Source organism: Oncorhynchus nerka, linkage group LG25 (genome assembly GCF_034236695.1).
Source record: "Oncorhynchus nerka isolate Pitt River linkage group LG25, Oner_Uvic_2.0, whole genome shotgun sequence".
In the NCBI taxonomy this organism is placed as follows: Eukaryota; Metazoa; Chordata; class Actinopteri; order Salmoniformes; family Salmonidae; genus Oncorhynchus; species Oncorhynchus nerka.
The window spans coordinates 18,910,455-18,924,979 of record NC_088420.1 but is presented as its reverse complement, the minus strand read 5'-3'; the positions used below and the strand labels follow the sequence as shown (position 1 = coordinate 18,924,979).

The window sequence follows — 14,525 nt, the reverse complement described above, 5'->3', positions numbered from 1 at the left end:
TGGGTGAATCTCCACTGTTGGCCTGAAAGGGGGAGAGGTTGTAGAAAACGGGAAAGGGGGGATCACTGGCATGACCAGTGTGTTTGGGTTGAAAGGGGAGAGGTTGTAGAAAACGGGAAAGGGGGCTTGTATGGGTGAATCTCCACTGTTGGCCTGAAAGGGGAGAGGTTGTAGAAAACGGGAAAGGGGGGATCACTGGCATGACCAGTGTGTTTGGGTTTGGGTTGAAAGGGGAGAGGTTGTAGAAAACGGGAAAGGGGGGATCACTGGCATGACCAGTGTGTTTGGGTTGAAAGGGGGAGAGGTTGTAGAAAACGGGAAAGGGGGGGGATCACTGGCATGACCAGTGTGTTTGGGTTGAAAGGGGGAGAGGTTGTAGAAAACGGGAAAGGGGGGGGGGGATCACTGGCATGACCAGTGTGTTTGGGTTGTAAATCACCTGGGGTCTTTCACAGGGACTGTTGTCTGATCCCATGCCTCTTGAGGGACTTCCTCCCTGTGTGGCTCCTGGTTGCTGTACATTCCCAGAAGAGTAGTCAAGTGTAGTGGAGGCTCCTCAGAGGGGAAGGGGAGGACCATCCTCTTCAGGGAATTTAAGAAAAATGTAAATAGTGAAACATTCAAAGTTATCCTTTTTTAGATACAACTATACTAAATATAGTCACGTCATCAAATAACTGATCAAAACACACTGTTTTGCAATGGTCTACAGTAGCCTCAACAGCACTCTCTAGGGTAGCACCATGGTGTCGCCTGAGGACAGCTATTTTCCATCCTCCTCTGGGTTCATTGACTCCAATACAAAACCTAGGAGGCTCATGCTTATCATCCCCTTCCTTAGACTCACAAGGTAATTATGGCAGGTTGGAGGACGTCTTCCAGAAGTCATCAGAGCTCTTGCAGCATGAACTAACATCTTGTCTACCCAATCAAAGGATCAGAGAATGAATCTAGTATTGAACGTTTAAGCTGCAGTGCATAAAGTGTGGTGCGTAGTTGACTCAGAGCGAAAGACAATATTTGAACAGTTTTGAACAAATGGTTTGCTTCAAAAATTGACGGTTTATTAATGCGTAAGTTCTAGTTTGTTGACTATAACGTTAATGGTATGAAGATTTGTATTAGGCATGATTTATGGTTTATTTGCAGGATGGGCTTCTTTTGTGCCCCAGAAAGTCACATTTCCGTGCATAACAATTTGTGTTTGTCAAGCTGCACCGAATTAATCCAAATTGAGTATGTAACCGACACAACCAACTGGATCAAAGAAGACGTCAATGGATGTTGTTTAGTTTGAGGTTCAAGCTTTGTCCTCTCTTCTCCTTTCTACTTGTCATGAGTTTCATGTCAGGTAAAGAAACTTGCAGAAAAGACTCAATTAAACATGACAGAAATTAATGGGAACATTTTTGCAGAAGAAAGGATCCCCCTCCCCTCATTAGAATACCCCATTTCTATTTAAAACCTGATTTTCCCTCATTCTGGCTCTTGCAGTCATATGAAACTGGGTGTGAGTCACTCCCTGTGCAGGCGGGTTGCCCGTAGGCATCACCCCCCATTATAGACACTTCCTGTCTCCTTTCTCTTCCTCTCACAGTCCTGCAGGAAGCTCAGACCGAGTGCCTCCAAATCTGTGCTTCAATGACCAAGTCTCACTGCCCCATTTATTCTTCATGTATCGATAATTAAAACTCGCACATTTCAGTTTTTCAACCTCTTTACTCGTCATCTCATTTACTTTGTAATTGTGTACACCCCCCCAAATCCGCGACGCTGGAAATGTTGTGGGTGGCACTTGGATGTATGGCCAAACAAACAATATCCCAGAGGCATCAGGTTTGAGTTGAGAAAAGCCCTCTTCTGATACAGATACACACACACCCCCCCCCCCCCCCTTTCACTGACTCATGGTTATTGTTCCAGTCCTCTCACAGGTTATTAATACAACCAACAAGTTCATGTTAGTCAGTCAGGCTGACAGGGAGTATGACAATATTCACAGAAACGGTCATATAGATCTAGACTGCTCCTTTGGTTTTTGTTCGATTTTTTTATCTACGGTGCAGATTACTTCGTCTAATATTCTGCTATTGGTCAGGGGACTCCATCGCTTATGTTTGTTTTTTTACACAAGTATAGCAATAATTGCTTTTAATGTTGTATTGGAATGACTTGACCTCAGGAAGAATGGCTTAAATCAATAAATAGTCATTGATATGACAAGATTTCTGAGACGGCATATAATTTAATTTATTCATATTGAAGTATGTTTTATGTATGCTTAAAATACCTGTTGCAAGCTGTAATTATTGAGATAGAAAATTCCCCTGGTCAAGATCCTGTTTGGATACACGAGTTGCTCGACTTATCTTATTGCCTACCGACCCCTTCACTTTGGTCCTGTATCTCTAATCATATCTTATTAGTGTGCGAACGTTCCTCAGATCTTTATTGCTTGCCTTTAAAGGCCCAGTGCAGCCAAAATTACATTTTCACTGTGTTTTGTATCATATTGTACGACAGATAATGAAAAATAACACTGAAAGTTTGAAAAAAATGTATCAGTGTTATTTCCTGATAGTTGCTGGTTGAAAATACAATGTACACAGGACCTTCTAATCAGCCTGTTTGCATGGGCAAGAGTTTCAGCTTGCCTGGTAACCAATTTACTGCATGGTGATGTCAATAGACTCTGCCAATAACAGCTAGTTTTAAGTTCACCCCTCTCCATGCAGACCACTCCCAGACAGTCTTAGCAAAATTCTTCCTTGAGAAACTAAAAAGCAATTTTTGTCCATTTTAATGGAAACTATCACAGTAGGATACTTAATTGTTACCGGAAAATGATTTGATATTGATATAAAAACGTCTGCATTGGGCCTTTAAAGATTTGGAAAGCCAAGCTCCCCATTGACTCGCACGCCTTGGACTTCCAACCAGTCTTTAGAAGCTTAATTATTTAGGAATGCTGCATCTTAAAGATCAATTGGATAATTAAGATAATTGGAGAGAGAAGAAAGCTTTTATAGCCCTGCTCTGCATTAAATCAATTACATTATCTCTGCATTGTTGTTTTCTATGGTTCAAGTTAAGTCTATAGATGCTGGTGAGTGAAATCACAGCTTTTTACTGCTCCACCATTTCCTCTTCCCTCTGGCTTCCCCCTGGCTCTTAAATTATAAACTACTTCATTATGCCTCATTCTTTGTCATTCATTCGGAAGAAATTGCACATCATCTGTATCTCATTCTTTCCGTGTTTTGATTGAGAATGGATATTGTGGTGTTCGCATTTTTCCAGTTTAATCCTCTAAATTTATGAGTTTGTACATCTTTGATAAAGACATCTCTTCCCTCTTTCTGGTTAACATTGCTTGACACTCTTCATGACTGCTTGTCTTGAAAGTTAGTGTTATTACTTTGGGCCAACTGGATTCCATCACAAATGTTTGATATTTTTCATTTTTTTAGGTATTAATTTTTACATAATTTGTCTGAATCCAATAGGGTTGTTGCATATCTGAACATATTGTGGATTATTTTTTAACAAAGAGTGGGATCACTTTGTATTAAAACTACCTGTATACTGTATTTGGACACTGCACCAACCCCATAAATGAACCATAATTTCCTTAACAACAACCACATCTCCTGATACAGCTTAAAACATTTTCTGAATATAATTTTGAAACTGCCACCTCTACAGTCAGCATCCAAAAGGCATTAACTCTTCACCAGCACGTCTTTTCCTGCTCCCCTAATTGTGCTGTTTACCCGATTTGGAGAGGGTTATTCATTTCCTAGAGAGCTTAACTGTGAATGTGCCTTTGGATCATTGTTTAAGAAAGGGGATTTCATACCCTAGCTGGGCAGAAGTTCTTATTCATTCTGAGTGAGAGCTGCGTTCGTTGTGAGGTTTAGTTCCCCCCCTTGTTGTCAAAATGGTTCAGCAGGAGATGAGACAGTGAGCCCAGAATTGTCACATTTGGATAAATAGGCCTAGTGACAGACAGACAGGCTGAGAATTATCTTCCCCACTGCGAGCCAGCAGCAACCAGCTGTTTCCTTTTCCTGCAGTGTGAAGGTTTTGAAATGTAATCCTGCCTTTTTTGCCATAGGAAATACATAATTTTCTTGCTAAATGGTTCCGGACATCCCTCACGGATTTAAGCACTTTGATTTTAACAGTTTAACAGGCTAATGTCACAATTTGTATTTATTTCATCCTTCATCGGTGGTGGATTAGACTAATTACTGTATTTTTCATTCCCCTTCCAACATTTGAGTTAATGGAGTGGTGTGAAATGATACACGATGCTTCCCTCCCACTCAAACCTTCCCTTAATGATTTGAATTTCAGTCTTCTGGCCAGAGTATCAAGCCTAGGCCAGGCTTCTACACAAACAGACACAATTATTAACTTTTAACCAAATCCCTTTCAAGTCCACTTGTCATGTTTAATTGAGTGCCCTCAAAATAGGCAGTATAGAAGTGATGTAATGATTAGAGTTGGTCATAGTCAAGTCCAGCGGTGTCCAGTCCTCCCTTTCTTACTGCATGTCTGACACAACCGCATCCCTAATTAAAGCAATTAAGTCAATCAATCAAACCATTAAGAGGCTGGACAGGGCCACAAATTCCCTGCCAACTTAAGAGGAGAGGGGGGAACATGTTAGTGAGTGTAACTGAGACGCAAGCTAATTAGCTATGGGAATGAAAAACAACTATCAGAAGTCTGAGGTTTGCTTACTCTGATGAACTTCTGTTGACTTCTTTCTTCTGGTCTGCAGAGCCTAAGTCGGGATAAGACATTCCAGTTGGACAACGAGGGTAACCAGGTTTTCGAAGGACACAGGTGGGCTGCCTTCAAGGGCTCTTCTATTTAATATGCCATTTAGCAGACACTTTTTTCCAAAGCGAACTTAGTCATACATTTTACATATGGGTGGTCCTGGGAATCGAAGGCACTATCCTGGCATTGTAGTGTAGTCATATTTGATATGTGTATATGTTTGATATACATTATATATACACATCACATGCGATTCGTAATAAGACAAGCATTTTATATGACTCCATAAAGATAATTAAAATTTACAAGCAAGGATTAGGCAATGAGTTGACGTTGACTAGCAAGAATTGGTCTGAGAATTGTATATCTCATTAACATTGTACAATGAATGGATTCACATACAAAGCATGAAGCTTAATATGGCTGCGATCCCCGTACAGGGACCAACATCAGGGGAAATTTCAGAGTGACAACTAAAAATACAATTTCGTAACATTCTTGAAAATGCAAGTGTCTTACACCCTTCAAAAGATTAGAATCTTGGTAATCAAACTTTAAAATAGCTATTACAGAGAACAAATCCCATGCTTTTGTTTGAGAAGAGCAATCAAGAACAGAAACATTTTCCGCCATGAGTTTTTACACATTCACATCTGAAGGTAAAATGACTTACATTCTAATATCTTGCTCTTATTTCTCTTCCTGAGTGACCCATTGATCAAATGAAGTGCCGTTTTCTTTGATAAAATCCATTTTTATAGCCTAAATCAAAACATTTTGTAAACTGTGCCGTGAATTCCATCTCTATCAATTTTTTACGGAGCATTTGGCGTGATTCCCCCTGTAAACAACCGTTTATCTAGTCATGGAGGGTTTCAGTGCATTCCTCTGGATGTTTGCAACACAGCCAAACGATCGTTTATCTAGTCATGGAGGGTTTCAGTGCATTCCTCTGGATGTTTGCAACACAGCCAAATAACATTGTTTTTTTGCTGGTAGTATTAACAGAAGTGAGCTGATTTGAAGACAACGATAAATGACTACCTTACGCACCAATAATTTTAGCGAAGCTTCATTGATTGACTATATTTCTGCCCAATGACCACTGATCTTCTTGAAATCTAGCTGGGTAGATAGCCAATGAGCTGAGGTAAACACCAGTATGTAATGGTTTGGGGTTGGACCACAATTCCTTGGTTGTAATCGCACGCGCAGGGAACTCCATTCTCGCCTTGCCGATCAGAGGAGTTGCTGTAAGGCTTTTTACGTGCAGCTGTATTTCGGAAAGTTGTAGTTTCAACGATTTCATTGAAGATATCATGGCAAATAAATCATGTAAAGCGAAGTCAAACTCTAAAGTGAAAAAGTGAGACAGATTTTAAGTTTGAGGAATCTTGGAGTGTTATGATTCAAACGAACTGAGGAGCTGTTTCTGCAAGGACAGGACGTACTTCTGGACGGGTAAGTGCTAATGCCGTTTTATGAAATATATATATTATAAAAAATAAAAATAAAATAAAATTTTTGCAATGAAATGTGTAGTGTGTGTGTGTATATATATATACATACAATGGCCGGAGTTGAATGGAACACCTTAGTGACTGTTCCCTCTGCTCTATACAATCAATACATATGTTAATTTTATGTGATGATAAAAGGCTCATACAATACAAATATTTTTTTTAATGTTTTCTTTCACAGTGATAGCGACTCCGACTGGGGGCTGTCCGCTCTACCTGTGCCTCCAGTGGTGTTCATATGCCACAGTTCATTACTGCAGGCATGACTGTGCCTCAGGGCCAAAAGGGCACAGCATGGAGGCGTCGTTGTGTTCTGTGTCACATGAAATGCACCACTTGTTCAGTTTGCCTCTGCTTTACATCAGAAAGAGACTGCTATGGGACATGGCACAGGCAGCAAAATATTATGACGGGGACTTCCAAAGGGGTGTACTGTTTTTTTGTTTTTTTGTGTGTGTTAGAATTGCTTTTTGATACGTTGTATATAGTTATAGGTCATTTCACCAATTCGGCCACATTTGGGCAACTTGTGTGGGACACCTGGGTGACTTCATGCTAAATGTCATGTAGCTCACCCATTCCTGAAGTTATCAGTCTGAAACTTCGCATACCTACAGTTGCCCTCGTGTTATCCATCAAAATTATCTCCAGCATCCTATTCTAGTACATGTGAAAGATACTACAACAATAAAAAACAAAACGTATGCTCTTTCTTTCTCTTTTCTTCCACCAGATCTACTGTGTTATTCTCCTACATTCAATTAACATTTCCAGAATGTTTCCATTCAAATGATACCAAGAATATGCATATCCTTGCCTCTGGGGCTGAGCTACAGGCAGTTCGATTTGGGTATGTCTTCAGGCGGAAATTGAGAACAAAGGGATGCAGCCATAACAGGTTTTAAGTTACAAACCATACTTCTTGGCATATACAGTGCATTCGGAAAGTATTCAGACCCCTGGACTTTTTCCATATTTTGTTACGTTAGTCTTAAATAATTATTTTTCCTCGTCAATCTACCCCATAACGATGAAGTGAAAATACATTTTTAGAATTTTTCAAATGTATTAAAAATAATCTGATACCTTATTTATATAAGTATTCCGAACCTTTGCTATGAGACTCGAAATTGAGCTCAGGTGCTTCCTGTTTCCATTGATCATCCTTGGGATTTTTCTACAACTTGATTGGATTCCACCTGTGGTAAATTCAATTGATTGGACATAATTTGGAAAGGCACACACCTGTCTATATAAGGTCCCACAGTTGACAGTGCATGTCAGAGCAAAAACCAAGCCATGAGGTTGAAGGTATTGTCCGTAGAGCTCCGAGACAGGATTGTGTCGAGGTACAGATCTGGGGAAGGGTACCAAAAATGTATGCAGCATTGAAGGTCCCCAAGAACACAGTGGCCTCCATCATTCTTAAATGGAAGAAGTTTTGAACCACCAAGACTCTTCCTAGAGCTAGCCGCCCGGCCAAACTAAGCAAACGGGGGAGAGGTTCCTTGCTTAGGGAAGGGACCAAGAACCCGATGGTTACTCTGACAGAGCTCCGGAGTTCCTCTGTGGAGATGGGAGGACAGAAGGACAACTGTCTCTGCAGCACTCCACCAATCAGGCCTTTATGGTAGAGAGGCCAGACAGAAGCCACTCCTCAGTGAAAGGCACATGACAGCACGCTTGGAGTTTTCCAAAAGGCACCTAAAGGACTCGCAGACCATGAGAAACAAGATTCTCTGGTCTGATTGAACTCTTGCCTGAAAGCCAAGTGTCATGTCTGGAGGAAACCTGGCACCATCCCTACAGTGAAGAATGGTGGTGGCAGCATCATGCTGTGGGGATTTTTTTCCACTGGCAAGGACTGGGAGACCTGTCAGGATCGAGGGGAAAGATGAACTGAGCAAACTACAGAGAGATTCTTGATGAAACCCTACTCCAGAGCGCAGGACCTCAGACTGTGGCGAAGGTTCACCTTCCAGCAGGACGACGACCCTAAGCACACAGCCAATACAACGCAGAAGTGGTTTCAGGACAAGTCTCTGAATGTCCCAACCAGAGTCTGGACTTGAACCCGATCGAACATCTGGAGAGATCTGAAAATAGCTGTGCAGCGATGCTCCCCATCCAACCTGACAGAGCTTTAGAGGATCTGCAGAGAAGAAGTTAAAGCTGTCAAAGGTTGGCTAACCATGACTGCATGGCCATGCACGCCTCCAACTTGATCATCAAGTTTGCAGACGACACAAAAGTCGTAGGCTTGATCACCAACAACGACTAGACAGCCAATAGGGAGGAGGTGAGGGCACTCGGCGTGTGGTGTCAGGAAAACAACCTCTCACTGAACATCGACAAATCAAAGGAGATGATTATGGACTTCAGGAAACAGCAGAGGGAGCACCCCCCTCTCCGCGTTGACGGGACAGCAGTGGAGAAGGTGGGAAGTTTAAGTTCCTCGGCATACACATCACAGACAAACTGAAATGGTCCACCCACACAGACAGTGTGGTAAAGAAGGCGCAACAGCGCCTCTTCAACCTCAGGAGGCTGAAGAAATTTTACAGATGCACAATAGAGAGCATCCTGTCAGGCTGTATCACCGCCTGGTTCGGCAACTGCACCGCCCACAACCGCACGGCTCTTCAGAGGGTGGTGCGATGCTGCACAACGCATCACCGGGGGCAAACTACCTGCCCTCCAAGACACCTACAGCACCCGATGTCACAGGAAGGACAAAAGACAAAAAGATCATTGTTACGAATCCCTTTTGGCCCGACAGTCTAGGGGGGATGGTAATGAGACCCGTAACATAACTCATGCAATTTATAATAGTGACAAAGTAAAAGTGTGAACTAAATAACCACGACAACTGAAATCTACCGTCAAACCTGGGGTTTATTGGAAAACACACGGGGGGGGGGGGGGGGGGAGTAGGGAAAGGGGCTGAGCTGGATCCAAGGAAAGAAACAATTCAAAAACACCCCTAAGCTAGACTAGTCTATTTCAACAACAGCTAACTAACCAAAAAGATACAGTGGGTGGTCCGCCCAGTTCTAACTAGTGTATTTAACAAAGTTTACCTACGGGTAGTGTATGCCCATGGGCGACTTGTCTTGTTTCCCCCTTTTCCCACCAGCAACAAACAAACACCATAACCAAAAACAATACTCACAGGTGAGGACAAAGTGATATGGAGGTGCGCAAACAAAAGGAGAGGTCAATACATAAAGAGAGTGAAACAGAGAGACCTACAGACATGGCATTTACAGAGAGATTAAGCTCTAAAGCAAACAACTGACAGGGTTTTTAAACCAAGGGAAAGGAACTGTGATAGGGTAGGAAACAGGAGGAGGTGTGTCTTCTGATTGATGATTGATTGGTGACTGATTGGGGAGTGATGATTTTCACCTGTGAGGGGAGAAGGAGAGAAAAGAACACAGCATACATACACACACAGGATACCTGTATCCGTAACAATCATCAAGGACAACAACCACCCGAGCCACTGCCTGTTCACCCCGCTATCATCCAGAAGGTGAGGTCAGTACAGGTGCGTCAAAGCAGGGACCGAGAGACTGAAAAATAGCTTCTATCTCAAGGCCATCAGACTGTTAAACAGCCATCACTAAAACAGAGTCTGCTGCCTACATACAGACTTGAAATCATTGGCCACTCTTAACAAATGGATCACTAGTCACTTTATTAATGGCACTTTAATAATGATGTTTACATTTCTTACATTACTCATCCCATATGTATATACTGTATTTTATACCATATTTTGCATCTCGTCTATGCCGGTCGGTTATGGTCCATCCATATATTTATATGTACATATTCTTATTCCATCCCTTCACTTAGATATGTGTGTGTTAGGTAGTTGTTGTGGAATTGTTAGATTGCTTGTTAGATATTGCTGCCCTGTCGGAACTAGAAGCAGAAGCATTCCGCTACATTCGCAATAACATCTGCTAACCCTGTGTATGTGACCATTAACATCTGCTAACCCTGTGTATGTGACCATTAACATCTGCTAACCCTGTGTATGTGACCATTAACATCTGCTAACCATGTGTATCTGACCAATAACATCTGCTAACCATGTGTATGTGACCATTAACATCTGCTAACCCTGTGTATGTGACCATTAACATCTGCTAACCCTATGTATGTGACCATTAACATCTGCTAACCCTGTGTATGTGACCATTAACATCTGCTAACCCTGTGTATGTGACCATTAACATATGCTAACCCTGTGTATGTGACCAATAACATCTGCTAACCATGTGTATGTGACCAATAACATCTGCTAACCCTGTGTATGTGACCAATAACATCTGCTAACCCTGTGTATGTGAACATTAACATCTGCTAACCCTGTGTATGTTTCCAATAACATCTGCTAACCCTGTGTATGTTTCCAATAACATCTGCTAACCATGTGTATGTTTCCAATAACATCTGCTAACCCTGTGTATGTTTCCAATAACATCTGCTAACCCTGTGTATGTGACCAATAAAATTTGATTTGACATTGAAGAATCTCAAATATAAAATATATTTTGATTTGTTTAACCCTTTTTTTTGGTTACTACATGATTCCATATATGTTATTTCATAGTTGGTGTCTACCCTATTATTATTCAATGTAGAAAATAGAAAAAATAAAGAAAAACCCTGCAATGAGTAGGTGTGTCCAGACTTTTGACTGGTACTGTATTTCTTCAGACCTTTTACTCAGTACTTTGTTGAAGCACCTTTGGCAGCGATTACAGCCTTGAGTCTTCTTGTGTATGACGCAACAAGCTGCATTTGGGGAATTTCTCCCATTCTTCTCTGCAGATCCTCTCAAGCTCTGTCAGGTTGGATTGGGAGCGTTGCTGCACAGCTATTTTCAGGTCTCTCCAGAGATGCTTGATTGGGTTCAAGTCCGGGCTCTGGCTAACCACTCAAGAACATTCAGAGGCTTGTCGCTTTGTCTTTATGGGATTTTGTGTGTAAGATTGATGAGGGGAAAAAAAATATGTAATACATTTTAGAATAAGGCTGTAATGTAACAAATTATTGAAGGGTCTAAATACTTTCTGAATATACTGTAACCATCAAACCCGTTTTAAATAGGCCTATACTACAACCATTTAAGGAAACAAATATTTATTTACTTTTGTTTTCATGTAGATGAACTTTACCTTTTAGTGGGAGTGTTTACTCATGATTATAAGCAATTGTTTTGCTAACTTAATCTCTCTATTAAACATTCTACATCTCCTCTTTCCAACTGTCCTTTGATGCTGGAGCAGCGAATCCACTAGATGCTCGGGGGTGTGAGGCACTTTAGGCTATGGCACTTCAGTAAAGGAATTGTTTAACATCTGGAATTTATTTTATACAATGCCCATTTTCATTGCTTGCTAATTTGACACAGACTCTTTTCTTAATCTTTAGACTAATCATGAGGCCCATATGCTGCCCTAGGCGAGGCAAAACAAAAATGCTGCCCTTCTATCCCTGCAGAATTAGTAGCCTAGGCTATAGCCTACAGTGTCGGCCACAATGCACTTTTATGAATGCCCATGTGGTAGCCTACCGTTTGTAAAACAGACAACTTACTCTTAATCCATGTCATTTGGTTGCATACATTTCTGTTAATGCATGTATTCATTACAGTAATTTACCATTCTCAGAATGGAAACATCGTTCACAACCTCTTACACTTGTGAGAAACAGCTTTTGGTTTATTCTATACCATCATTTACGTGCTCTGTGTGAGCAATGAGCATGTGTCTGATTTCTCTGTCCTGTTAATGTTGACAGAGCACACAGAAGTAGACCTACCTGGCCTGCTTCTCGCAAATGTCAAATGTAGACAAGTTCCCCGCTGGGCTTCTCATTTAGTTGTTTTATTCACCTCACACAGTAAGTCAACAATGTCAGTTTTCTTTAACATCCTATTCAAATTCTAATAGTTCCTCACAGTATTTTGAAATATCTGTCCAACACTCTCCCCCTCGATAATCAGGGTCGTTGATAAATAGGCTGTGGACATATGTGTTTTATATTTTAATGATTGGCAATTTCATCTTCATAGCTGTCTCTCGCCCCTTCATACTTAACTTGTCAATTCATTCATTATCTTATAGCCTACTTTCAGGAAAGGTAGCCTAGGTCTTTTATACGTTTTAAGGAAAGGGTTCATATTTGCTCTTGTGTCTGACATACACTGGTGGCTTTGAATTGACGGGTGCTTATACAGGGATGTGCATGTGAGGTCACCGATTCTGTCTATAGGCCTATATGTACATTCAGAAAGTTTCCTAAATTAGCCTGTCTGGACCCAATCTCTTTAATAACGCTACTGTCATGATTTAAAATGTTGTAAAAAGAAGACCTGATTTCAGTAGCTTAGGCTACCTTATTTCTCTCATTACGGCATCCTCTCTTTGAAGACCATGTCAATGCCACTACCTTATTTCTCTCATTACGGCATCCTCTCTTTGAAGAACATGTCAATGCCACTACCTTATTTCTCTCATTACGGCATCCTCTCTTTGAAGACCATGTCAATGCCACTACCTTATTTCTCTCATTACGGCATCCTCTCTTTGAAGAACATGTCAATGCCACTACCTTATTTCTCTCATTACGGCGTCCTCTCTTTGAAGACCATGTCAATGCCACTACCTTATTTCTCTCATTACGGCGTCCTCTCTTTGAAGACCATGTCAATGCCACTACCTTATTTCTCTCATTACGGCGTCCTCTCTTTGAAGAACATGTCAATGCCACTACCTTATTTCTCTCATTACGGCGTCCTCTCTTTGAAGACCATGTCAATGCCACTACCTTATTTCTCTCATTACGGTGTCCTCTCTTTGAAGACCATGTCAATGCCACTACCTTATTTCTCTCATTACGGCATCCTCTCTTTGAAGACCATGTCAATGCCACTACCTTATTTCTCTCATTACGGCATCCTCTCTTTGAAGACCATGTCAATGCCACTACCTTATTTCTCTCATTACGGCATCCTCTCTTTGAAGAACATGTCAATGCCACTACCTTATTTCTCTCATTACGGCGTCCTCTCTTTGAAGACCATGTCAATGCCCCTGCCATCGAACGAGCACAGCAAGGTTTGTGACGTTATGCAAATATTTTGGGAAAACTATGGGTTTTTTCACCCATCGTTTGATTAGTTAGAATGTGTTTGAATGGTTTTGTGCGTCGAAATAGGATCTGTATTAAAAATATATATATATATGCAGAAAATCCAAGTGGCTTTGTCAGTGCTTCATGTTTTAATTTTTGCCATGGAAAAAGTTATTGCAATATCGTCACAGCCTTATTCGGGTGACTGGCAGGGGCTGTTTCATGGGGCTTTAACCCTAATTGTTACTGTAAGTCAGAGCGTCTGCTAAATTTAATTTTGCCACTTGACTTGTTTGGTGCTTAATACACTACATGACCAAAAGTATGTGGACATGTGCTCGTTAAACATCTCATTCCAAAGTCATGGGCATTAATATGGAGTTGGTCTCACCTTTGCTGCTATAACAGCCTCCACTCTTCTGGGAAGGCTTTCCACTAGAGGTTGGAACATTGCTGCGGGGACTTGCTTCCATTCAGCCACAAGAGCATTAGTGAGGTTGGGCACTGATGTTGGGTGATTATGCCTGGCTCGCAGTCGGAGTTCCAATTCATCCCAAAGGTGTTCGATGGGGTTGAGGTCAGGGCTCTGTGCAGGCCAGTCAAATTCTTCCACATCAATCTCAACAAACCATTTGTGTATGGACCTCATTTTGTGCATGGGTGCATTGTCATGCCAAAACAGGAAATGGCCATCCACAAAGTTGGAAGTACAGAATCGTCTGGAATGCCATTGTTTGCTGTAGCATTAAGTTTTCCCTTCACTGGGACTAAGGGGCCTAGCCCAAACCATGAAAAACAGCCCCAGACCATTATTCCTCCTCCACCAAACTTCACATTGGTAGATGGCTTTCTCCTGCCATCTACCAAACCCAGCTTCAGCCGTCGTACTGCCAGATGGTGAAGCATGATTCATCACTCCAGAGTCCAATGACTGCGATCTTTACACCATGCAAGCCGACACTTGGCATTGCGCATGGTGGTCTTAGGCTTGTGTGCGGCTGCTCGGACATGGAAATTTCTTCAAGCTCCGACCGTTCCCAACAGTTCTTGTGCTGACGTTAC

General features: G+C 41.6%; 1 long non-coding RNA gene and 1 pseudogene across 1 annotated transcript; both read left to right on the top strand.

Moving 5' to 3' along the window:
* LOC115109768 (WD repeat-containing protein 18-like) overlaps positions 1-14,525 on the top strand; it is an 88,735-nt pseudogene that overhangs the window by 39,718 nt on the left and 34,492 nt on the right.
* Positions 5,941-7,015, top strand: LOC135564593 (uncharacterized). Its single transcript, XR_010461149.1, has 2 exons — positions 5,941-6,252; positions 6,493-7,015. It is a non-coding gene; the product is annotated as an uncharacterized LOC135564593 (long non-coding RNA).